This window comes from Onthophagus taurus, chromosome 6, assembly GCF_036711975.1.
Source record: "Onthophagus taurus isolate NC chromosome 6, IU_Otau_3.0, whole genome shotgun sequence".
Classification (NCBI taxonomy): domain Eukaryota; kingdom Metazoa; phylum Arthropoda; class Insecta; order Coleoptera; family Scarabaeidae; genus Onthophagus; species Onthophagus taurus.
The window spans coordinates 31,188,113-31,213,010 of NC_091971.1; the positions used below are offsets into that span (position 1 = coordinate 31,188,113).

Here is a 24,898-nt window from a genome sequence, read left to right on the forward strand (position 1 = left end):
AATTTCAATTTTTGACCTACACTAGAAACATTTTACGAAATACTTACAGTCAAAGTGATATTTCATTTCTAAGATATTTATTTTTCAATGTTCTAGTAAAACGAGATTCATTAATTAAAACTGCCATTTAAAACCTAAACTCTGGGGTCTGTTCAAATCTTTAAATAGTAAACGGCAACGAATAGGAAAACGTGACGAATACAAAAACAGATCTCATTAACGGGAGATTCGTTAATTAAAAACAAACACTACATACCGGTCTAAGAAAGTATTCATTAAAATCTTTTCATTTCTACAGAAAAAGAAACGGAAATGACGAGATTTTCGGATAAGATTTTAAGTTTTTGCAAACTTCACAATTTCTTTTTGTTTGTTTAAAAGCACACACAACCTCAATGACTTGACGGCTACTTGAACTTCCCGTCAAGGATCATTTACAATGCAGACACACCATTATGTTTTCACTTTGCCCCTTTCTCTCTACTAACTGAACTCAAACCCCTTATATTGACCAGGTTCACTCGCCGAGGGGAACTTAATGAGTCATATGTGGAAATAATCAATTTTAATGACCGCAAAGTTCTACATAAATGGATCCCTATATTAACCTACGATTTTAACGAAAATGATTTAATAATAAATAATAGTAATTACCAACAGTATACAACAAGAAAAATAACATTCTAGTGTCAACTACAAAGGAATTCTAACTGCCTAATTTACTCATTGGCGTAAATTTGAGTATAGTAACTAACACAATCATGACTGCTTTATGTAATTAAACTTAAAAGAAAATGGAATGTAATTAGATATGAGAATACGAGCGAGCGGGTAGGAGTTATGTAAACCCACGTTTCTGTTTAAATTTAACGTACGTGAAAGTTTACGAAATATGTTAGCGCATACATTTTCGAAATCTATAGTCCAAAACACCGCATGCCATTTAAATATGTGATTGATGCTTTGAACAGACGTACATAGAGTTTTATGCGATCAAGTGTTATAATGGTTATTGTGTGGAACATAAATAAACAAGTTAATTCGATTAATTGCCCACCATATTCATTGCAATGATGTAGTAAAAATAACCTGATAGTGATTTCATCAGCAATATTAACAATAATATTTTGTATACAATGAATAAAAATACTAATTGTACAATACAGTGAAAGCATAATGGTTTATTACATCCCTGGAACACGTGCACAGCTCGAAGGCCCGCTCGTGACGTCACGCAGGGGTAGGCAACTACTATTTCACACTTTGAATTAGCAAATGCTTATTTATTCTATTCGTGTTTTGTAATGTTAGTTTGAGACTTCAGGACAATAACGATTCATAATACGAGGTAACGGCGAATTAAAGTACCCATTAGTGCTAGAAGTGGGCAATCTAAATAAACACTGATCTCGAGTAAAATAGCTGGGCACAGCGAATGAAATATGATTCATATGTTCAGGCGAATCAAGCAAACCATTGATTAATTTATGCAAGAATTGCATATCAGCGGCAGATCTACGTCCGCGCAGCGTTTGCAAACCGAAGCTTGTGCACTTCTGCTCGTACGAATAGTATAGTAAGTTAAATTTGTGAGTCAAATATCGAGCAAATGTTTTCTGCAATCCCTCAAGGTGGTCAATATACACAGCCTACATAAGATACCAGACAACCGATGCATAATTTAGAACACTATTTACATAGGCCATGTATAAGGACCTTAAACATTGTAGGTTAGCAAGAAGGTCTGGAGATTAGTGATGTAACGGATATCCGCATCCGCAACTGCGGATAATCCGCATTATTTTGAGGATCCGCATCTAAGAAAATAATTCTTCCGAATAATTTGTGAAAAGCAATTTAAAGTCGAAAACGATACCCAGATCCTTTACACTAGAAGTAACTTTCAAGGACTCCAATCCAAGTCTGTAATCATAGCCTATGGTGTATCTTTTTAGCATTTCTTATAATTTAGATAAAGAAAATTGTTTGTGGAGTAATTTTGCAAACGATTAAGATCATCTTGAAGTTTTACACAATCAGAAGTTGATTGAACTTTAGTAAATGCTTTGCAGTCATCAGCGTAAAACAAAAATTCACTGTGATGAAAACATTCGTAAATATCGTTAATGTAGGCTATGAACAAAACCGAACCCAAGTGACTTCCTTGAGGTACACTAGAAGTAACTAAGGCGAATTAGAAGTATAATTATTTATTTTTACAGCTTGACATATATCGGAAATATAAGAAGCCAAACAAGATAGCTGCCAAATTGACAAATCAAACCCTTCTAATTTAGATAGGAGTGTTGCATGATTCAATTTGTCAAATGCTTTACAGAAATCGGTATAAATGGAATCTGTCTGTCAGTTTTCGTTCATACACGATTGAATGAAGTTGATATAAGACACCAGATTAGAATCAACCCAACGGCCACGGAGAAAGCCATGTTGTTGCTGAATCAGAGAAGGTTGTATCGTACGGTATAAATTATCATAGATAATTTTTTCGAATAGTTTAGATATTATCGATAAAATAGAAATTGGGCGATAGTTCGAAACGATATTTCTACTACCCAACTTAAATATTGGCAGAACAAACGCTTTCTTCCATTTAGAGAGGAAAATTGATTGTGAGAGAGAACGGTAGAAAATAATGAAAAGTGGTTTAGCAAGCTCTGGTGCACATGTTTTAATGAAAATACCCGGTAATCTATCGAGACCCTGTCCTAACTTGCTATCAACGGAAGTAAGACCATCTAAAACATCATCAACCGAGAACCAGGGGCAAAAGTTATTTAATACAGTTTGACGTGCTTGTTACTGATTTTTACTATCAATAAAAACCGAACTAAAATATTTAGAGAATAACTCCACAATCTGGTGACCCCCAGTTGCGAAATCACCATTATATACCATACGAGCCGGTACACCGCTACTGCCACGTTTTTTACTCGCTGCATATGACCAAAGATGAGATGGATGATTAATTAAATCAGATTGTACATTAGTTAAATAGATAGTATAATATCTCGAGATCAACGTCTTAGATCTTCTATGTAAAACTTGGAACGATAAAAAATCCGAAATTACCCCACTTTTTCCATTTTTTATAGATTTTTAATTTTTTTTTAATGGCTTTGATTATAGAGGATGAATACCAACTGGGATAGCGGTATTTACTGGCAGCAACACGTGCTATATTATCAAAAATAATAAATAAGCGATTAACATGGTCATCAAATTCGCTAACACATTGTTTAACATCACGATTTTTAAGTATTACATCCCAGTCTACATTCAGCAACGCATTTTTAATACTATTGAAGTCTGCTCGTCTAAATACATAATTGGTACAAGGACTAACTCGCAAAAGCTGTTGACAATTAAACTGATAACGAAACTAGCATGAACGCACAAAACATATCATATCCATATTACACAAAATTAAATCGGGCGTTCTACTATTGCGGTTAACAATGTTATTATACTGTACAAGGTTACAATAAGAAAACGCTATCAGAAATTCCCTCGAACGAGCATCATTACTGTCGATAGGAACCAGATGCCCGGAAGGAGATTGCTGGCATGAAATATTAGGTAAGTTAAAATCACCCACTATTAGAAGAGCATCTTCAGGACAAAGCTCACAAATATGTTGTAATTGTTGAAGGAACATAGTAAAAGGAACCATATCACTGGGGGGAAGGTAGGCACAACACAAGAACACTCGTTTATCATCAACATGGACGGAGCGCCACAAATCTTCAGCACCGGTAGTTAATTCTGGTAGAGGTGCAGATGAAACGCTTCTTCGTATAGCCACAAGAACACTACCACCATCCTCCTTATGAGAGATCGAAGACTTTCTGTCTCATCTAAAAATAACATAATCACTGCAAAGCAGCTCCCCATCATAAATCGAGTCATTAAGATTAGTCTCAGTGAGACAAATAATGTCACAATTACAATTTAACGAATTCACGTAAGCTGTTTCAGTTTTACTACGCCAACCACGCACGTTCTGTTACAACATTGACAAAGCCATAACTCTGCAGCAGATCAAATTAGAACAGCCGGATCATGTCAACGATCACAACTTAAAGTTTTATTAAGTCAGCCTCAGACTTAATAACCGGAACAGAATAATGACGTAATTTTTCAACCACACGTATTTATAACCTTTATTACGACAAGCCGATTTAGTTGACTTCAACAGCCTGGCTCAGGTGATGGCGCAGATGAAATCAGCAACTGCTCTACAGGAGCAACATTTCCACAAACTAATTGCAGATCTTAAACAACTATTTCACTTCACCTCCGCGCTTATGAACGACTTATTGGCACAAATCGCACAATTAAACACCGCAAAAAAACAACAAAAATACAACTGTTGACAAGAGTTCGAAAAACAGGTGTATATGGCACTGATTCAGAGTTGATTATCTATGAATATGAAATAGAGCAACTTGGGGAATAACCCGATATCGATTATGTATGAGCGCTAACATTTGTATTTAAATATGCTAATGTATTAAATAATAGATAATATTATTTATTATACATGTAACATATTTAGCTACCATCTAGGGATATGTCTGACAGTGATCCAGCTTCCTACTCGGAATCTATTTTTTTACTAAGCTTAGTACAATCTACCACCAGTTATCTAGCCAAGGATTTCAAAGACCGTAGTGTGAGATTGAAATCCTTGAGAATAAATTGTAAGTTTGCTTCGTAATGTGTGTAAGCTCTGTAATATCTCCTCGTATCAACCTAATTTCTATCATTCAATTTTATTAGGTTTTCAGCAAATTCTATGTTTGATTAAATACCATTCTGCACCTCTTTTTCCACACCATTACTTAATTGCCACCGCAATTGCCTAACTCACTCTCCACTGCCAAATTTTACATTTTCACCATGTTAATACATCCTTTGATGTTATCACTTTCCTCAAAAAAAGACTCTATTATGAATTGCCCACAAGCCATAAAAAGCGATAAAGCCCATAAAAAATTATCACAAGCAAAAATTGTTTGTTCTGAGCTGACAATCATGGGGTTGTGAGATAAATCTCAAACAAATATATGATACTAAGTACGAAAGCTTTCACGACAGTTGTTAATTGAACTAAAACTAGAACTAGAAAAAAATAGTTTATAAAAAATAACGTATTATTATTAATTATTTGTCAGGTACTTCTGAAGAATTTTCTGTACACGACACTGACATGTTGGTAGGACCAGAAGAATTTGACGTTGATTCTGATTAAAAACATTACATTTTTCAGCTCGAAGTTTACTAATAGAGAGTCTCTATTAACACGTTCACTGCTGTCTCGGTCAATATGACCGAGAAAATAATTGTCCGCTAAGCTGACTCGGTCTATGTGACCGAGAACATTTCTTTAATCACCACGCCATCTCGGTCAATATCTTTACAGGATGATAAATATGAAAAACGTTAAGAGTTTTTTTGCAATGCGGGCAAACGGGTTGTAGACAACTTTTCTAGTTTTAAAAATGCATTTTATTTAATAACAGTTATTAAAATTGCACCCGCCAGATATCTGCAATGTTAGGCCTGCAAATCTGGCAGGGTCAATTGGTGTCCAGGATTTCTCCTAAAGCGGATGTTGAATAATCAAATTTCTAGTACAATTACTTTTCTAAACACAAAAACTAGGGAACTACGTAAGATTTTTAAAAAGTATTCATTCTTGACGAAATGATGCCGATATTACTACAAATGTTATATTTATTGATAAAAAACATGCATAAAAATGGTTGCAAAACAGACAAGTTTAGATACATCGAATAACGGCTAAGTACATTTCTAGAATAAAACTTAAAATAAAAAAATTTTAAATCCGTTGAAAAATGTGAAAAGAAAACTTTAAAGTTGACAGGAACACGAGTTTTCGAAAACTTTTTCTGTCAATGGATTCTCATTCTAGACAGTCTAACATACATTTTAAATGAAAAAACACCTTTTTTTATTTCAAAGGTGGCATACCTTCTTAAAATTGACAGTAACACAACGACTCCGCACTATAAGCGTTACAAATATGAAGTGTTTAGAAAGGAAAACCTTCCGTAAATTTTTCTGGCAATGGATTCTCATTCACAGTCTAAAATACACTTGAAACGAAAAACACAAAAATCTTTTTTTGAAATTTAAAAGGTGGAACACCCCCTTAAGAAAAAGCAATGTTTCTGAAAAAATAAAAAATAAAAAACAAATTTCTGGAAAAAAAATAAATCCCCTTTGTTTTTCTTTCTCGAACAAATTTTTTTTTTAATAAAAAACAACTTTTTTTCTATTTAAATTACTATGTAATACTATCCCCACATGCATATCAACTGCAATGTTACCTTCTTCCAGAGTTAGCATATCATCATAACTGTTCCACGAGGTCGGTTTCCATACACACCTTTGCAATATTCACCTTACATAAACGTTATTATAGATACTCTTCCTCTATAAAAATGGTTTTTATTTATTTTTATTCTGATTCGTACCAACATTATCTGCAGCCGACGCCGTTACTTCAAGTGTGGTTAGAACACGAGATTCATTTTGGGGAAATAATGTTTCATTTACAGACTGTAACACCACGGAATAGATAAATTATAATCCCTCTAGCTTCTTCTGTTATTTCTATCAAATTTCTATATTATTTCTAAGTTATGATGACTTTCCTTATTTCCATTGTCAATACTTTCTTCGATTATTTATATTGCTTACATTTCCTGTCCTCTGCTTTTATTATTTCTACTTATAAGTATTGGTACCTCAAAATAAACATCTCTATTAATTGTTCTATTAATTGTTAGTTATGCACCAGGCCAATTACACTTGGAACATCAATATGTGGAATTTGTATTGTTTCCATGCAACACTATTAGCTTTGTTCAATCCTTGACATACTACCTCTGACGTTGAGCATATAGATGTTAATGATCTTACGAGATTTCTTCAAGATTTATCTCTTGATGTACCTCATGGCTTAACTCGTTATCATATTGCATACATGTTTTTATACGGATGAAACATTTTACATGTTTGAATATGAGTATATTCAGAGGCTGACCATAATTTCTACAGTCTGCCATCATGGTTTTAAATAGGTCCCACGATAGACGCCTTTTGTATCAACATTGTGGATGATAGAGTAGTATAAAACAGCTCTGCTAGCATTTTTCAAATTAATAAAATTTATACGTCAAGAATTTTGAAAAGGATTTTTATCAACATACATAATTCGTAGATGTGCGCTTGTACCGAGTAGAGGTCTGTGCTGTTCGCTCCTAAAAGTAGTAATTTATTTCGTAATGTCAGGCCCTAACGAATATAAACTTCGTAATAAACCAGCACCGATTGATGAAGAGTCAATAGCGGATAAAGTTGTTATAAAACTTCTTTCATCTGAGGCTCTGTTAGATAATTTTGTGAAGAAAATATGTGATAGCGTGGTAGAGAGGTTTCAACAAGACATTATTGCCGCAAAACAAGAAGTTCAACATCTGCAAAACCAGTTAAACGACACTAATCGTAAAATTGACGAACTTGAACAGTATACGAGAAGAGAGAATTTGCGGATTTATGGTGTTAATGAAGTTAATGGTGAAGATACGGACAATGTTGTGATGAAAATCGTTCGTGAAAAACTTGGTGTCTCAATTCAACCGGGCGATATTAGCGTTTCCCATCGACTCAAAGCCAAGGAGGGTCGTGTGCGCCCAATTATTGTGCGATTCAATAACAGGAATAATAAAAATGGTATTTATTCCAACAAAAGCAAGTTGAAAGGTTCTGATGTGTTAATTAGAGAAGATCGTACGCTTAGGAAAACATTGCTTTTGAAAGAAGCGTCCAACCGACTTGGTGTACGAGCTGTTTGGACTAACAACTGTAAAATTTTCACTAAAAGGGGTAATCGTATTATTGAAATTAAAAGTTCAGATGACCTGCAGAACATGGTTGGGTGTGAAAATCGGGCAGTGGACGGGAAATAAACACGGTCAGGCAGTTATTAATTTTGTTTATTTTGAATATAATTCAGATTTAGTATTTTGCTTTCTTTTTTTTTTGTTTTTTTTAGTATTACTATTGTTTTACTTTATTATTTTTAAATATTTTTTTTTTTGTTTTGTATTCTTTTTTTTTGTATTATTATAATTTTGTGATCTCTGGATTTACTTGCTTTCTCATGAATGTAGATCTCTTTAGTGTGGCGCACTTGAACGTTCGCTACTTGCTCCCCAAAACTGGAGATGTTGCTGAATTACTTCAAAGTGAGAATTTTGATATTTTATGTGTTTCTGAAACTTGGTTATCGCCATCTATTGATGATGCCTTGGTATCCATTGACGGTTATTGTTTGTATTTGTGTGGTGTGGCGATCTATACAAGAAATGTTTTTGCTTCTAAATCTATTGCCTGTGAAATGCGTGATTCATGCGAACAGGTTTGGATAGACATACGAATTGGTTCTGTGAAATGTGTTGTCGGTTGTATTTATAGACCTCCTACAACTAATCATACAACTTTTATGGATGATTTGGAGTTCCAATTGGCTGAACTTAGGTTGCGGTATAGCATGATTTTTTGTTTGGGTGATTTTAATATAAATTTATTGATTGCTGATCATAGAGATACTGTTAATTTGTTGTCTGTTATACAAGGTATGAATATGTTACAAATTATTAATGAACCTACGCGTGTGTCTGAAACAGCTGTAAGTTTGATGGATGTGGTTGTTGTATCCGATGAGGTGAATGTGAGGAAAGGCGGTGTGCTTCATTTGGAAATATCTGACCACGACTTGGTCTTTTGTAAGTGTGCTATTCAAAAACACAATCATAAGCCGATGTGGTTCACTTTTCGAGACTTCTCTTCTTTTAATTACAACGATTTTATAATTGCGCTGAAAAGCACTCCTTTCGACAATATCTACCATATAGAGTCTGTGGATGATAAGGTTGAATTTTTTAATACATATATTCTTCTTTTATTCGATGTGTTTGCACCCGTGAAAACTGTAAAGGACTTGTACTGCCTTTACCTAAGGTGACCTCACCTACTGAGTTTAAAGATCTGCGCCCTATTAGTATATTACCAACGTTGAGTAAAGTCTTAGAAAAAATTGTTAATAAGCAGCTTAGAGAATTTTTAATTGAATATAACATTCTGCCTGATGGACAGTCGGGCTTTATGCCTGGTCGCCGCTGTGCCACTACCTTATTAAATGTTACTGATGATATAATATCATACTATATTAGTGCTTTTGGACTTTAGTAAGGCTTTTGACACTGTCAACCATTCTATTTTGTTGGCTATATTACGCAATATAGGTTATAGTAATGATTTTTTAGGTTTCATGCAATCTTATCTTCAGAATCGGCGACAGTTAGTGCGACTGGGAGGCGAGGTCTCTGAGGTTTCAGACTTTATGAATATAACTAGAGGTGTACCGCAGGGCTCTATTTTAGGACCTTTATTATTTTGCATATATTATACACTGCTTTTATGCCTAAACGTGTTAAAAATTGTCAGATACAAATGTATACGGATGACACACAAGTATATTTGCATTTTGCCCGAGAAGAATTTATTACTGCTATGGCAAAGGTTAATGAGGACTTAAACAGTTTGAATACATTTTCAATTGCTCATTCTTTAAAGTTAAATCCTTCAAAAAGTGTTGTGTTACTATTTGGTAATGAGAAGAAGGTTGAACACCTATGTCAAAATATTGACATTAATATTAATGATCTTTCAATTCCTTTTGTTAATGAAGCTAAAAATCTTGGACTATTGATGGACAATTCCTTCAGATATCGCTCTTATATACACTGTTGGACATAATTCACGAGCACACCCTATATAATCTGAACGCGTGAAGATAAATCTATGATATTTGCGGAGCACAAAGGTTTACTGTAGACGAGTTTATTCATCGAGTTTCGAGTTGTTCCGTCGCGGCATTGTTGACTGAGCCGCTCTTCCAAGTGGAACATTCCGTCGCTATGGAGACCGAAGTGGATGGAAAATACCGGTCGCTTTTAGTGTGGTGTGAGGAACCACATTGTTATCGTACTCTGTGCGTAATGGATGGGCGATCGCGTTACTTAAGCGAGTTTGAGCGAGGAATGTTTGAGGGTATGCACATTGAGGGTGTATCATTCCGTGAAATTGCGCGTCGCCTCGACCGGTGGTTATCGGCAGTGCAACGGGCATGGCGAGAATGGTCTGAGGTAGGACATAGGTACCTTCAGCCGCGGCCGGGAGGGCCCTGCGTGACGCCAGCACACGAGGATCGCGCTCTTGCACCGCAGCATACGTCACGAATGGGTCAACGCTAGGCATTAGTGGGTTGCCGAGTAGAGGGACATTTTGTTTTCCGACGAATCAAGATTCGAATCGAGCACCGGTGATGCGCGAATTTTAGTTCGTCGGAGAAGTGGTGATCCTCTACTCGAGCAGTGCGTGCAAGAATGCCCTATCCACCGACAACCGAGCATTATGGTTTGGGGTGCTATTACACATGGTGGACGTACACGTCTGCTGCGTGTATAGCAGACCATGACGGGTCAACGATACGTAGATGAGGTGCTACGGTCCGTTGTGCTTCCCTACGTTCGGCGGCTCCCAGGTCTGCTATACATGCACGACAACGTACTACAGCACATCGGGCGTGTTGTACAGACCTTTGTGGAAGAGCATCATATACGAATGCTTCCATGGCTAGCTCGGTTTCCGCATCTGAATCCGATCAAACATGTTTGGGAAATGACTGGTCGGAGACTTCTACGTTATCCGGCTTCCTCGGCTAACGTTGAGGAGCTATGGAGGCGAGTTGAGGTGGCATGGTTGGCCATCCCTCTTGCTACAATACAGCGACTTATTGACTCCATGCTACGTCGTGTAGCGATGGTACGCGAAGCTCACGGGGGATACTCTCGCTATTGATGTTTCTCCTCCCAGCAGAGTTGTGCCGCTCTCCATGTAAGAGTAAGTTACACTACTTTAGTACTACTTCCATACCAAATTTTATTGCGCTAGACACACGCGTTCAGATTATACAGGGTGTGCTCGTGAATTATTTCCAACAGTGTATCTAAAATAATTGGTCTTGCCTTCTGTAAATTGAAGGTTTTATATACTTTTAGAGCTGTTCTCAGTACTGCTATGAAGAAAATGCTTTGCCAGTGTTTGATTTTGTCACTGTTTAACTACTGTGCGCCGGTATATGGGCCCTGTGTTGATGCTTTTATCGCGAATAGGATCCAACGAGTGCAAAACGCTTGCATTAGATTTATTGTCAGCATTCGTAAATATGATAGAGTCTCCTATCGTTTAGTAGACCTAAATTGGTTAAATATGCGTGGTCGTTATTTGCTTTCATCTCTCTGTTTCTTTCACCGATTGCTGAGTACCGGTAATCCGCCATATTTGCTGAGGAAGATTAGATTTCGTGGTGACATTCATTCCGTCAATATCCGGAACTGAAATTTAATTGCTCCACCGGCTCACTCTACCACTTTTTTTGAAAGATCTTTTTACTTATAATATTTATTCGCTTTATGGTTCCGTTCCGGAGAGTTTACGGGGTTTGAGTACAGCCAGGTATTCAGGCGCGCCATGTTTCGGAATTTGTTTGAGGAGCAGTCTTAATGATTACGAGCGTTTTGTAATTTTAAGCACATGCGTACATTATTGTATGAACTGTTTTATATTTTGCTTTTATTTTGTTTTTGATTTTGATTTTTTTTTTCCTTTATATTTTTAGGCTTGTAATTAATACATTTAGCATACCTGTGGTCAAGGGATATTTGTAAACCAGAGAGTGGTTTTACCACTCACCTGAACTATCCCTTGTGGTTATGTTAATATTTAGAATTTATTATTACTTTTTTTTTTATTATTATTTTATTTGTTATTATTGATTGTTTTCTTTCTTCTTATTATTGATGGGTGAATAAAAGTATTATTATTATTATAACAAAACATATCTTGACAAATGAGACATTGTTTTCGGTCCAAAGAGCCTCAGACAGCAAGTTGCAGACACCCTCCATCTATTTGTGAACAATGAACCGTTACAATTCCATAAAACAGTACGAAACTTGGGTGTCTTAATAGACGAGAATTTGACTTTTAATGATCACATCAACAAATGCATACAAAGGGCGTATGGGAGTTTGAAGGTTATCTACTCGAACAGACATTATTTGAACCATAAAACAAGGAAATATCTCTGTGAAAGTCTGGTCCTCTCACTTTTTAACTATGCAGATGTTCTGTACTCTCCTTTTTTGTCCTATGTCTTAAAAGAAAAAATTCAAAAAACACAAAATTCCTGTATACGTTTACTGTTTGGTCTTCACCGAAGTGAACATGTAAGTGATAAGTTGCCGGAATTAAAATGGTTAAACATGCAGGGAAGGAGGGTGCTGCACTCTGTATGCCTCTACCACCGGGTCCTCCATCTTTATAAGCCACCTTACCTCTATAACAAAATAAGTTTTCGCGGGGATGTACACACTGTAAATATTAGATTTAAAGGGAGATTATCTCCACCTATTTTTCATAAAGCTTTTTTCAAAAAGTCATTTTCCTATCAGATCGCTAAGACAATGAATGAACTTCCTCTTGAGTGGACAGTGTGTGCATCATCAATAACTTTTAAAAGACACGTGCTAAATTATTTGCATGGATGGCAGTGACCTTCACGTTTGTAAAAATGGCTTTACATCTGCATAATGTTTTTTTTTGTTGTATGTTACAGTTAATGCGCATTCTATTAATGTTTAAATTCTCTATGGTATGGTGGAAGAACAACATGAGTTGAACCATGCCATAAGATTGTTCTCATGTATGAATCTTTTATGTTTTTTATTGGCAATTATTTAATTTTATTTACTGTTTATTTTTTGTTTTTTCTTCAATGATTTATTACAATGATTTTTTTTTGGTATGCTAGGAGAACAATAAAGCAGTTTATTATTATTATTATTATTATTATTATTATTGTTAATGGGAATACTACGATTTAATTATTTCATTAATATAAAAAGTGTAACCATAGTGCTAGATTTGTAATTTAGTTAAAACGCTACTTTAAATTAAACTAGAATGAACGTTAAAAATATCACTGCAATTAATAATTGCAAGTAGAAACGTGTTCCTATACGCAAAACCTTTTGTTCTTAAATTACGGTCCAATTACTTTCAAAGTTAATCGCTTTGTAAGACCGCACAACTGTCAGCCTCTTTGTTTCATTATACTTAAGGGAAATTCGCTTATAATTTACGACAGACTCCTTCAAGAGACTTTACAATAATTTCATACGATTAAGAGACGTTTTCTAGTCTTTTTTTGTAATTATTTATTTTAGAAATCTAATATGTTTTTGTCACTAACAGTAGTTAGAAAACAATTTCTGTTTTTTTTATTTACGAAAACCACCCACATAGTGGCCGATTACGGTTGAATTTACATCTGAATATTCAAAACCGACGACGTCAGCATGAATATTAATTTTTTAATTAACGACCCATTCCAGCGCAGATTTTGCCACCATTGTCGAGAAAGCCTGATAAAGTTTTAACATTACCAGAGCTTAAAACCGACGAGACCATTTAGTTATAAAACAGCGACTTTGCCATTTCACCACATGTTTTAAACGATTCACGGAATTGGTTTATTGATCACTTAGATTCTCATCGTGAATGTATAAAAAATAAAACAAGGTAGTTTAAACCGCATTAACTCGTGCCAAGGTCTAACAAAACGTTTATGATGGCGCAAATAAATACTTTTAATTAATAAATTAATTATAAGCAATTTAAAAGAAAATTAAATTTAATCGTTGACCTTATTCGAACCTCTAGGAAAACGCGTATACTATGTGAGCTGGAAAATTACTAGGAAACACATGGAAATGAACCCATTTCCCAGAGTAACCTAAATTTTCATCACAAAATCGATTTTTCTAATTAATCGGATTATACCAAATTCACTTACAAAGTCAATCTCAATAAATTAAGTTTTTATTTTACAAAAATCTATTGATATACCCTGTAAATAACATATGTTAATAATATTTTGATTATTTACTTTGGAATGACTTAGAAATTTCATGTCAACTGAAAATAAATCAAAGCTATTTCTATGTAGTCTCAAAAATAGGAAATTCACGTTTAAACCTGAATATACTATATTAATATACAACTTACTAATTCGTCAAATGTAAAATCTTACATAACACTGTAAAATGTAACGGTAAAAGTTTTACTGATTGAAGTGGCTGATGAAGTAATCAGATGTTGAATTTACAGTCGATGAGCACTGAACACGATGATCTAGAAATCACAGCGTTACAGCAGGTATTTATATCGACTCCAATATAGTGCCAGGTCCAATATGCACAAAGCCTAAAGAGCAAGCACCAAAATGTGGAAATTGTATTGGAGCTCTTTCAGTACGTTATAGTGGCTGCAACATTGCCAAATTGCTGCAAAAAAGAAGAAAATAAAAAAGGAGAACATATGCTTGTGCCTGAAACGTTTACATCGTGAAGTACGACAGATCAAACGATCTTTGCTGATGCAGCATAAGGAGACAAATACGAGTAAACGACACAATCATAACAAAAAGTATGCATTAAGCATGTTTTTAACTCAACATATAACGTATGCTTAATTTCCGAATCATATCTAACGAAAATACTTTAAGATACAAGGATTCAAGTTTTACCGTACTATCCACTCATACAATAAAGCGAAAGGAGGAACTGCTATAACTGCCAAGGATTTTATCGTTCATTCAATATAAACTAATGAAGTAGAGCTTACTAAAATAGTAGTTAAATTAGTACAAAATAAAAATTAGGAATTGCATTTACTGCCCACTAAAAGACAATTTAAAGAGAGAAAGCTGTAAAAGAAGCTGACAGCTACTAAAGGAATTAAATTGAGGAAAGCTATTGCAGAAACAGGCACATCAGCGATAAAAAATGGGTGAAGTATAATTAGAGCAATAGAAAGCATGTCTAAGGAACTCCACGAACGGTTTAAAGAAGGTAGAGAATAGAATGCTAGATCGGTAAATGAAATAAAGAAAAGCAAGAAATAAGACAGGAAATAATAAGAAAGGAAAAGGAATGAAAGGAAGAAAAGCAGATCTTAGAAAATAGAATCATGAAGCTAGAAGAGAGAGATGAGATAACACCCGTGATAAGGAGTAGAATAATTGAGTTTAATGCAGCGAAGGGAAGAATTCTTACATACGCTATATAGGAATAGAAGCGAAACCTTTTAACGTAACAGTGATAAATGTATATGCATATACAGAAGATGTACAACAAGAGCAAAAAGAGGAGTTACATAAATAACTGGCTAACATACCTAAGAAATTAGAAAGCATGACAACATAATTATTATGGGAGCCTTTGTTGCGAAATTTGGCAAGGAAGAGTATATAAAATCAATAGCTAATAGGACTAATGATAACGGTAACAGATTATGTAACTAGTTTTGGAAAATGATAATGGATAAAGACATAAATGGTGATGGTTTGTGTGAGACAGAAGCTAAGAAAAGAATATAACGAACAAACGCTAAGAAGATCCGTATGCATGAAAAAGATACAATGAGGAAATGACAACCGGATTAACCAGAATGAATGAAGGGAATGAAAAGGAAGAGATGTGACACGGAATTAAGGCATGCATACACGCAGCGCCTAACAAATATCTAGAACGATGGAAACGAAGTATAATAATAGATGGTGGAACAAGAAATGCAAAGAAGTGAGAAGATTAGGGCAAATTATACACAAAGTCAAAACGTAGGAATGCAGGAGACGAAGAAGGTGCAATGGATTACGGCTAAATCGGATGAAATAGAAGCATACACAGTAAAAAGTAAAGGTGGAAAGAGAATAGAGTAAATGAGTAAAGAATGGGAAGAACATTTTAAGGAATTACTCACTGAAAAGACGCAAACAATGGAGAAAAAGAAATAATACAAAATAATAAAAGAAAGCAGAAGATGTAAAGATAATAAAAATATAGATATACCATCAAGGAAGGAATGCGAAAAGAATGAAGGAGTGCAGAGATTGTGACAACATATAAAAAAGGAGATAAGACAATGTGTGCAAATTACTGTTTGATTACCAAATATAACACAGTATATACAGGTTGTTTCATGAGGAATGATACATACGTTAATATGTTAGAGATTTGTTAATTTTAAGCAGAAAAGTTCCTATAAACATGTGCTTAATTCTCAAAGGTAACTGAGATACAGTCAGTTAATGCATAAATTGATATCACGCACCGCTGTTGTGAAACAATTATTAAAATGCACGTGCTGTTCCTCATGACTATAGGAGACGGTTTCCTAACCGAGATTTAAGATTGCATGAAATCGGTTCTGTTCCAAGTAGAAGTAATGAATACTCAATGTGCGATTTTACAACTTTTGCAATTTTAATATGAAAAATAAGTAAATTATTTTTGACGTTGCAAATGTTATTTGTATGTAATTGACAAAAAAGAGAAAATTGAATGAGTTATGATGTTTAAAGCGATAAATATGATTCAAAGGCGATTATCTAAGTCTTCTATTATTATTGATGTTTGATTATTATTGTTTCTATTATTGATCGATCTGCCCATCATTTTAAATAAGTTATGATGCAAACTTGATTAGCAGTTTATGTTAACTGTAATCTTAAAATAAGATTAGTTTTTCAAATTTTTAAAGAATTTTAATGATTTTTATATTCTTATTCAAGCCGTTTTTTTACTCATTTGCATATATCGGGTGTCCCAACAAGGGTACTCGTCTTGATGTTCCTCATGTGAAAGTATGGAGAACATTGCGTACTCATGGTTTCTATCCATTCCATGTTCAACCAGTACAATATCTTGAACCAACAGACTGTGCCAGGAGATTGGAATTTTGTGGATGGGTAATATCTAACCGCCGCTACGTTCCTGTGATACTTTTTACCGATGAAGCCACTTTTACTCGTAATGGAATCAATAACGGTCGAAACGATCACCGTTGGTCTGAGGATAATCCGCATGCCAGTGTTGAAACAAATTTTCAAATAAAATTCTCTGTGAATGTGTGGTGTGTAGTGATTGACAATAACTTAATTGGACCTTTCGTACTACCCGAGTGTCTAACAGCGGACAGATATTTAGAGTTCTTGCGCAATGAGCTTCCAATACTGTTAGAAGATATTCCGTTGGCTATCAGAGCTAATATGTTCTTCCAGCATGATGAGGCCCCTGCTCACTACGGCCGTCAAGTGACGCAATACCTGAACCAAACATTTGCGAAACGGTGGATTAGTCATGGGGGTCCTATCAGTTGGCCAGCTTGATCACCGGACCTTAATCCGTTAGATTACGGTATGTGGAGATGGCTGAAAAGCGATGTTTATCAAGTAAAAGTAAACATGCGTGATGAGCTAATCGCTCGTATTGCGACCAGTACTACACGAATCAAGGCACATCAGGATAAATTACGCAGCATAGTGCGTGACATCTTCAAGAGATCAGCCAAGTGCATTGAGTTAGGAGATGGGATATTCAACCCCTTCCTTTCCAAATTCCAAATCGAAGTCCAAATTTCGATATTTTATGTATATATTTAAATAAATCATTTTATGTATTAACTGGCGGTATCTCAGTTACCTTTGAGAATTGAGCATATGTTTTTAGGAACTTCTCTCCTTAAAATGAACAAATCTATAACATATTAACGTATGTACCATTCCTCATAAAACACCCTGTATGTTACAAAATATAATATGCAAATGCTTTTTGTAGATACCAACAAGCGTTCGATTTTACAAATAGTAATGAATAAATAAGAGTTTTAATAGAAATCGGAATACCGGATAAACTTATACATCTGAGCAGTGGTTAGAACAAGCGTGGGAGAACCAAATAAACTGAGGAGTCATATAAATTGATGCGTTATTAGCCACGTTATTTAATATAGTATTGGAACAAATAATAAGTAACATGAATTTTAGAGGTAATATAAAAATTAGTGGACTGCAAATTATGGGGTATGCCGATGACATTCTCTTGATAACCAAGCAAATATGTATAATGATATTAGTATACAATGAGGAGGAGAAGAGAAAGCAATGAAATGGGTCTTAAGATAAATGAAAAAAAAAACTAAATTAATCAGCATTGGAAGACACGATTGGGAACGAAGTATAAGAATTGGCGACTCAACTTTTGAAATAGTGAACAAAATTAAAGATCTGGGGCTGTTTATAAATAATGTTGGAGGATGTGAAAACGAAAAGTAAAAAGTACAGGCAACTAGCAAAGTATATTATGCCAATCACAAGATGATGGGGTCTTAAAATATGACAAGAGCAGTTAGGATGTACAAAACTGTAATGGTACTCATGTAGAAGGAACAAATAGAAATGGCGGAGCAAAAAGATTACGAGAAAGAAATGATGAATAAAGGAGGTGGAAGAATACAGAAATGTATGGGGCGTTACAGGAGAAAGATATTATATCAAAATACAAAAAACATCGTGGCTGGGGCACACATAAGAAAAAGCAGGATTAACTGGTAAGAGTAATAACTGAGTGAAGAAGAGCAAGAGGAAGACCAAAAATAAGATGGTAGTGTGAAGCGGAATTGGACTTAAAGAAGGAAAGATGGAGAAGGATAACAAAAGATAACAAAAACATAAAATGAAGCAAATCACACATAGTACTAATATAGTAATTACATAAGAAAGGAGTAATCGATCCAAATGGATTTTGGGAAGCTATTTGTAGCAGAAAAATCCCAAGGAGTGTGGTGCCAAAAAATTATAATTCCGTACGAAAACAGCGCAAAATACATGTTAACATTTTATAGGCCAACGTTGCCGAAATGGGAACAACATTTAAATTTTTTTTAATTCCAATTTAGTACTGACCCTATTTTTTTCCAATCGCCAATGTTTTTGAAAGATATAAACGTTTTTCATTACTTTGTTTGTTTATGTCCGACTTTTGCGTGGTTTATATGTTACTAAGAGTATAAACGAAAATGTTAAAAGTAATTTGCGGATATACCCGCTTAATGCTCATCAGCCCTTTCAAACATTATCTTAGGAAATTGAAACGTCCCATTTCAATCCTCGTCAGACGAACAAAGCATACACGTAGCTGATAATAATAAGTTCGAAAGATAGAGTGATACCTATATATTTATTTATTTACAATTTATGGGTACAGAGATAGGACAAACCCAAAAGATCTGTACCACGAAAAAATTTACAATAAAAAAGAAAATGTACGTGTAATATTAAGGCGAATAATTAAAAATCAAATTAACCTTAAAAAATAATACAATAAAGCAAAAAGTAAAATAAAATAAACAATGCCTAATAATAACAGCGAAATTAAACATTATAAAAAGACGGGGCCAACGAAAATCCTTCCAAAACGTAGGAGGCAATTCGCTGACAGCATTAAAAAGTAAGCGCCTAAATGTAAAAAATGAGTGCTGAAATAAATCGATATCAAGTTTGCCATTCGCAACATAGGAGAGTTCCGAAAAGCATTGGTATAAAAGCATGAATATTAACCGTATTCAAAAGAACCGTGGAATCACACATATTGTGTAAAACCTTGTAGAGGAATAATATGTCGTTACACAGGCGACGCTGTCGAAAAGGCATTAACCGAAAAGATCTGCATGACGAATGATAATTAATATAAGATATGAAAGATTTAAAGCTTAGGTCAATATAAATAAGACATAGGGGATTCCAAGGTACAGTGCAAAAATTAAAAACACTGTAAACATAGGCGAAATATAAATTTTTAATCTCGTCAACGCTTACAAAGGACCGAGCATACGCCAAACCTTATTATCAATAGTGTCAATGTGCTGAGCATAGAGAAGCTTGGAATCGAGAGTCACTCCAAGGTCTTTAATAAAGGAAACGCGTGTTAAGTTTTCGCCAGCGATGCTGTAATCGTAATGAACAGTATTCTTCCCTCTCGAAAAAGAAATAACATTACATTTAGACAGATTTAGGGTCTAGTGGTTTTTAGTGCAAAAGTTAGAAATCCTGAGAATGTTAGTCTGAAGCTTAGAGCAGTCCATCGGAAAGGAGATACGCAGATAAAGCTTGAGATCATCTGCATACATTAGACATTCACAACCTTGAATATATCGTTAATATAGCGATTAAATAGCAAGGGTCCGAGGTTGCTACCCCGAGGGACGCCAGAGGGAACTGACATAGGGTCAGAGCAATATCCGTTAACAGACACAATATGCCTCTACCTCGCAAATATGAATCAAACCAGCGGAATAACCCATAAAATGAACACCAAAACCATGAAGTTTTAATAAAAGAAGGTTGTGATCTACACGATCAAAAGCGTTGCTAAAATCGATGTAAACAGAATCAACTTGACAATATTGATCAAATGATGTTAAAATATAATTTGTGTATTCACGCAGGTTGCTCTCCTCTGACCAATTCGCAAAGAAACCATGGTGTCTGGAATCGATTTTGGATTTAAGACTAAAGAAAAGTCTAGTATAAACCAGTTTCTCTAAAACGTTACCAAACACAGACAATATAGATATTGGGCGATAGTTAGATATAAGGTTACGACTACCGGATTTGAAAATGGGCAAAATATAGATTCGTTTCCAAAAGGCAAGAAACGTACCTTCCTTTAAAGATTTATTAAATAAGATGGAAAGTGGTAGAGAAAGAGATTCAAAACATGATTTTATTTGGATAGGGGGAATACCATCAGTGCCTAGACCCTTATTTATATTTAGAGCGATAAGTGCTTCCTCAACCTCAGACCGCTCAAAGTGCATGTAGTATCATTAAGGTCAACGTTAACAGAATTAAGTGAATTAACATACATGGAAGAGAAATATGCGAATAGCGAGCAGGCACCCTTACCGTCTCCGGCGACAGACCCATTTATGTCATAGGTGTAGGAATTATATCCGCACCTTTCTTATTTTTAATATAAGACCAAAAGTATTTAGTATCAGTTTTAATATTGCTGTCGACACCACCAACATACTTCCCATAGTCACGCTGAATGAGAAACTTGGAACGCCCTCGCAATAATGAAAAAGTCAAGTATAATAATATACTGTATATTACTATATTGTATACAATATACTATAATATACTGAGAATTAAAGTAGTTTATTGGGATACACGACCAACACGACAAAGGCTAGATAATTGAAAAGAGGCTTCCTTTTATCTTTACCGAGCTTTCGGAAATTTTATTTTTCCTTCTTCATAGGTAACTACAATATTGAAGAACAAAAGTTACAATAGTTAACAAGCAAAACAATTGAACAACTTACAAAAATGGATTGCATAAAGGAACCGAACCAAAGCTAAACATGAGGTCGCAAACTTTGAGCACTAAACATATCTTATAAAAACTATACTTCTAATAATTCACTAAAGGTGAGCAATTAAAGATCAAAAGATACTAAAAATCATTACAAAGTTAATTTTGAAACTATTAAAAAATTATTACTTACAAAGAGAACACGTTAAAATTTTTCGTTAAAAGTTAAGACGCAATAAGTCACGTAAGTTTTTTATACCACAAAAACTGGAAAAGAAACAAGGCTGGCCAACCGTCATCACGGCGAAACACCAAATACACCAAAAGTAACCACTAGGTGGCGTTGAGAGGGGGAATAAAATTGAAATTATGAAAAAGGAAACAAAAACCGAAAAAGAACTAGAAAACCAACGAATCACCCTCAATCGATGTTTGATCCCTTCTACCCCAGTCCTTCATAACAAGGTAACTGTAAATAGAGCTAAGGTTCTGGGTGTCAGTTCTGAAGTTTAAGGAGTTAACCTCTTTATTGATGTAAAACATCTCTAAGAACAATCTCTTTGAATAAATTGATTCTTTATCAACAATCTGAGAATTCTCAAAATTAAAATGGTGACCACTGAGAACATGGTGATGAACCAACGCACTCTTGTTTTCATCTCTAGATTGACAATCACGTTTATGTTGTTTGATCCTAGCATCAAAATACTGACTGGTAGTGCCTATATAGGTTTTTTCGCAATTATTGCAAGGAACCCTATAAATAACATTAGACTGTAAACCTTTAGGAACCAAATCCTTAGTCCTAGAAAAACAGGTGGATAAAGGAAAGGAATTGCATTTAGCAAACTTAACCGAGTCACACCTCAGAACTGAAACAAGTTTATCAGTCAGCCTGGGGACGAAGGGAATCTTAACAAAGTGGGTCCGGGGGCCAGGGAGGCTAGATATGTCGTGCTGGTCGTCACCCTCAGAAGGTTGACTAATATTACGATGGTAAGTACCATTATGATAAAGAATTCTATTAACTCCTATTGATATGGATTTGTTTTTACAACTGATAGTGTTCTTGTTTGAGTCTTCGGTATTTACTTTCAATGATGTTATTTACAGTCAAAAATTTGGCACTCCAATGGGAAGTCCTTTGAGCCCCATCTTGGCCACTATGGTGATGGATCATCTTCTCGATCAATGTATTCCTTTGTTGGGTTTTTCTCTTCCTTTTATCTACAAGTATGTGGACGATATAATTTGCGCTGTACCTGTCGACCGTATCGACGATGTTATGGATGTGTTCAACAACTTTGATAGTCATTTACAGTTCACGGTTGAAACTGAATCTAACTCTAGTGTTCCTTTTCTCGATACTATTGTTATAAGAAATTTAGATCAGACTATTAGTTTAAATTGGTATACTAAGCCAACATATTCGGGGAGATATATCAACTTTCATTCAAACCATCCTCTCAATCAGAAATTGAACACTGTGGTTGCTATGGTGAACCGTGTCAGATCCATCTCTGATGTCCGCTTTCTTGACTCTAACCTAAAAAAGCTCCGGGATATATTCGTCAACAACGGGTATCCGATAGTTCTAGTTAATAGAATTCTTTATCATAATGGTACTTACCATCGTAATATTAGTCAACCTTCTGAGGGTGACGACCAGCACGACATATCTAGCCTCCCTGGCCCCCGGACCCACTTTGTTAAGATTCCCTTCGTCCCCAGGCTGACTGATAAACTTGTTTCAGTTCTGAGGTGTGACTCGGTTAAGTTTGCTAAATGCAATTCCTTTCCTTTATCCACCTGTTTTTCTAGGACTAAGAATTTGGTTCCTAAAGGTTTACAATCTAATGTTATTTATAGGGTTCCTTGCAATAATTGCGAAAAAACCTATATAGGTACTACCAGTCAGTATTTTGATGCTAGGATCAAACAACATAAACGTGATTGTCAATCTAGAGATGAAAACAAGAGTGCGTTGGTTCATCACCATGTTCTCAGTGGTCACCATTTTAATTTTGAGAATTCTCAGATTGTTGATAAAGAATCAATTTATTCAAAGAGATTGTTCTTAGAGATGTTTTACATCAATAAAGAGGTTAACTCCTTAAACTTCAGAACTGACACCCAGAACCTTAGCTCTATTTACAGTTACCTTGTTATGAAGGACTGGGGTAGAAGGGATCAAACATCGATTGAGGGTGATTCGTTGGTTTTCTAGTTCTTTTTCGGTTTTTGTTTCCTTTTTCATAATTTCAATTTTATTCCCCCTCTCAACGCCACCTAGTGGTTACTTTTGGTGTATTTGGTGTTTCGCCGTGATGACGGTTGGCCAGCCTTGTTTCTTTTCCAGTTTTTGTGGTATAAAAAACTTACGTGACTTATTGCGTCTTAACTTTTAACGAAAAATTTTAACGTGTTCTCTTTGTAAGTAATAATTTTTTAATAGTTTCAAAATTAACTTTGTAATGATTTTTAGTATCTTTTGATCTTTAATTGCTCACCTTTAGTGAATTATTAGAAGTATAGTTTTTATAAGATATGTTTAGTGCTCAAAGTTTGCGACCTCATGTTTAGCTTTGGTTCGGTTCCTTTATGCAATCCATTTTTGTAAGTTGTTCAATTGTTTTGCTTGTTAACTATTGTAACTTTTGTTCTTCAATATTGTAGTTACCTATGAAGAAGGAAAAATAAAATTTCCGAAAGCTCGGTAAAGATAAAAGGAAGCCTCTTTTCAATTATCTAGCCTTTGTCGTGTTGGTCGTGTATCCCAATAAACTACTTTAGTTCCTAACAGTAACGACCGTTACTACTCCTAAATTATACTGAGAATCTACTGCAGTTTGCAATTTAATGAATGTCCTAATGTTTCCTTATCATGGTCATCACTATGCGAAGATGTTCATAAAAAAACGATTCGGGTTGAGTTCAAAATATGAATGCTGTGTGGGTTTGATGGTTATACATATAACATGAAAATCTACCGTGAGAAATCACTTGGAAAAACTAAAGAAAAAAAAATGTTTCTTTTCTGTATGTTTTTATTTATATTTTATTTGTGCTCTACCGGTTTGGGCCGTAGCCATCATTCAGGAGCGTGTACATTGCGGATTTGATTCTTATTGCTCACAAAATTACTTATTTCTAAATTCTGATAAGTGTCGTCGGATCACTTTCAGTAGAAAGAAATATAATGTTAACTTCAAATATAAGCTAGGTCCGCATTATTTTACTCGATCCTCTACAATTAAAGATCTTGGCGTTGTTCTAGATTCTAGACTACTCTATCGCGATCATATTACTTCTATGGTTTCTAAAGCTATTAAGCGCCTAAGATTTATCATTAGGATTTCTCGTCCACTTACTAACGTCCGCTGCATTACTTCTTTATATATGGCCTACGTTGCTAGCAGTTTAAATTTCGCTTCAGTATTGTGGAGTCCTGCCTATAATATTTACATCGACCTTATTGAGGGCCTACAGAGAAGATTTATCCG

General features: G+C 34.9%; 1 protein-coding gene and 3 long non-coding RNA genes across 5 annotated transcripts in view; 1 reads left to right on the forward strand and 3 right to left on the reverse strand.

Annotated features, from left to right (window-relative positions):
* Positions 1-24,898, reverse strand: part of LOC111416713 (uncharacterized) — a 134,639-nt gene that overhangs the window by 29,762 nt on the left and 79,979 nt on the right. The gene's annotated exons all lie outside the window — the stretch shown is intronic.
* LOC139430241 (uncharacterized) lies at positions 21,237-21,896 on the reverse strand. The gene is made up of 3 exons (XR_011640703.1): positions 21,589-21,896; positions 21,406-21,536; positions 21,237-21,345 (listed from the first exon to the last, which is right to left on the reverse strand). It is a non-coding gene; the product is annotated as an uncharacterized lncRNA (long non-coding RNA).
* LOC139430242 (uncharacterized) lies at positions 22,438-23,284 on the reverse strand. Its single transcript, XR_011640704.1, has 2 exons — positions 23,026-23,284; positions 22,438-22,941 (listed from the first exon to the last, which is right to left on the reverse strand). It is a non-coding gene; the product is annotated as an uncharacterized lncRNA (long non-coding RNA).
* LOC139430240 (uncharacterized) lies at positions 23,521-24,222 on the forward strand. Its single transcript, XR_011640702.1, has 3 exons — positions 23,521-23,828; positions 23,881-24,011; positions 24,072-24,222. It is a non-coding gene; the product is annotated as an uncharacterized lncRNA (long non-coding RNA).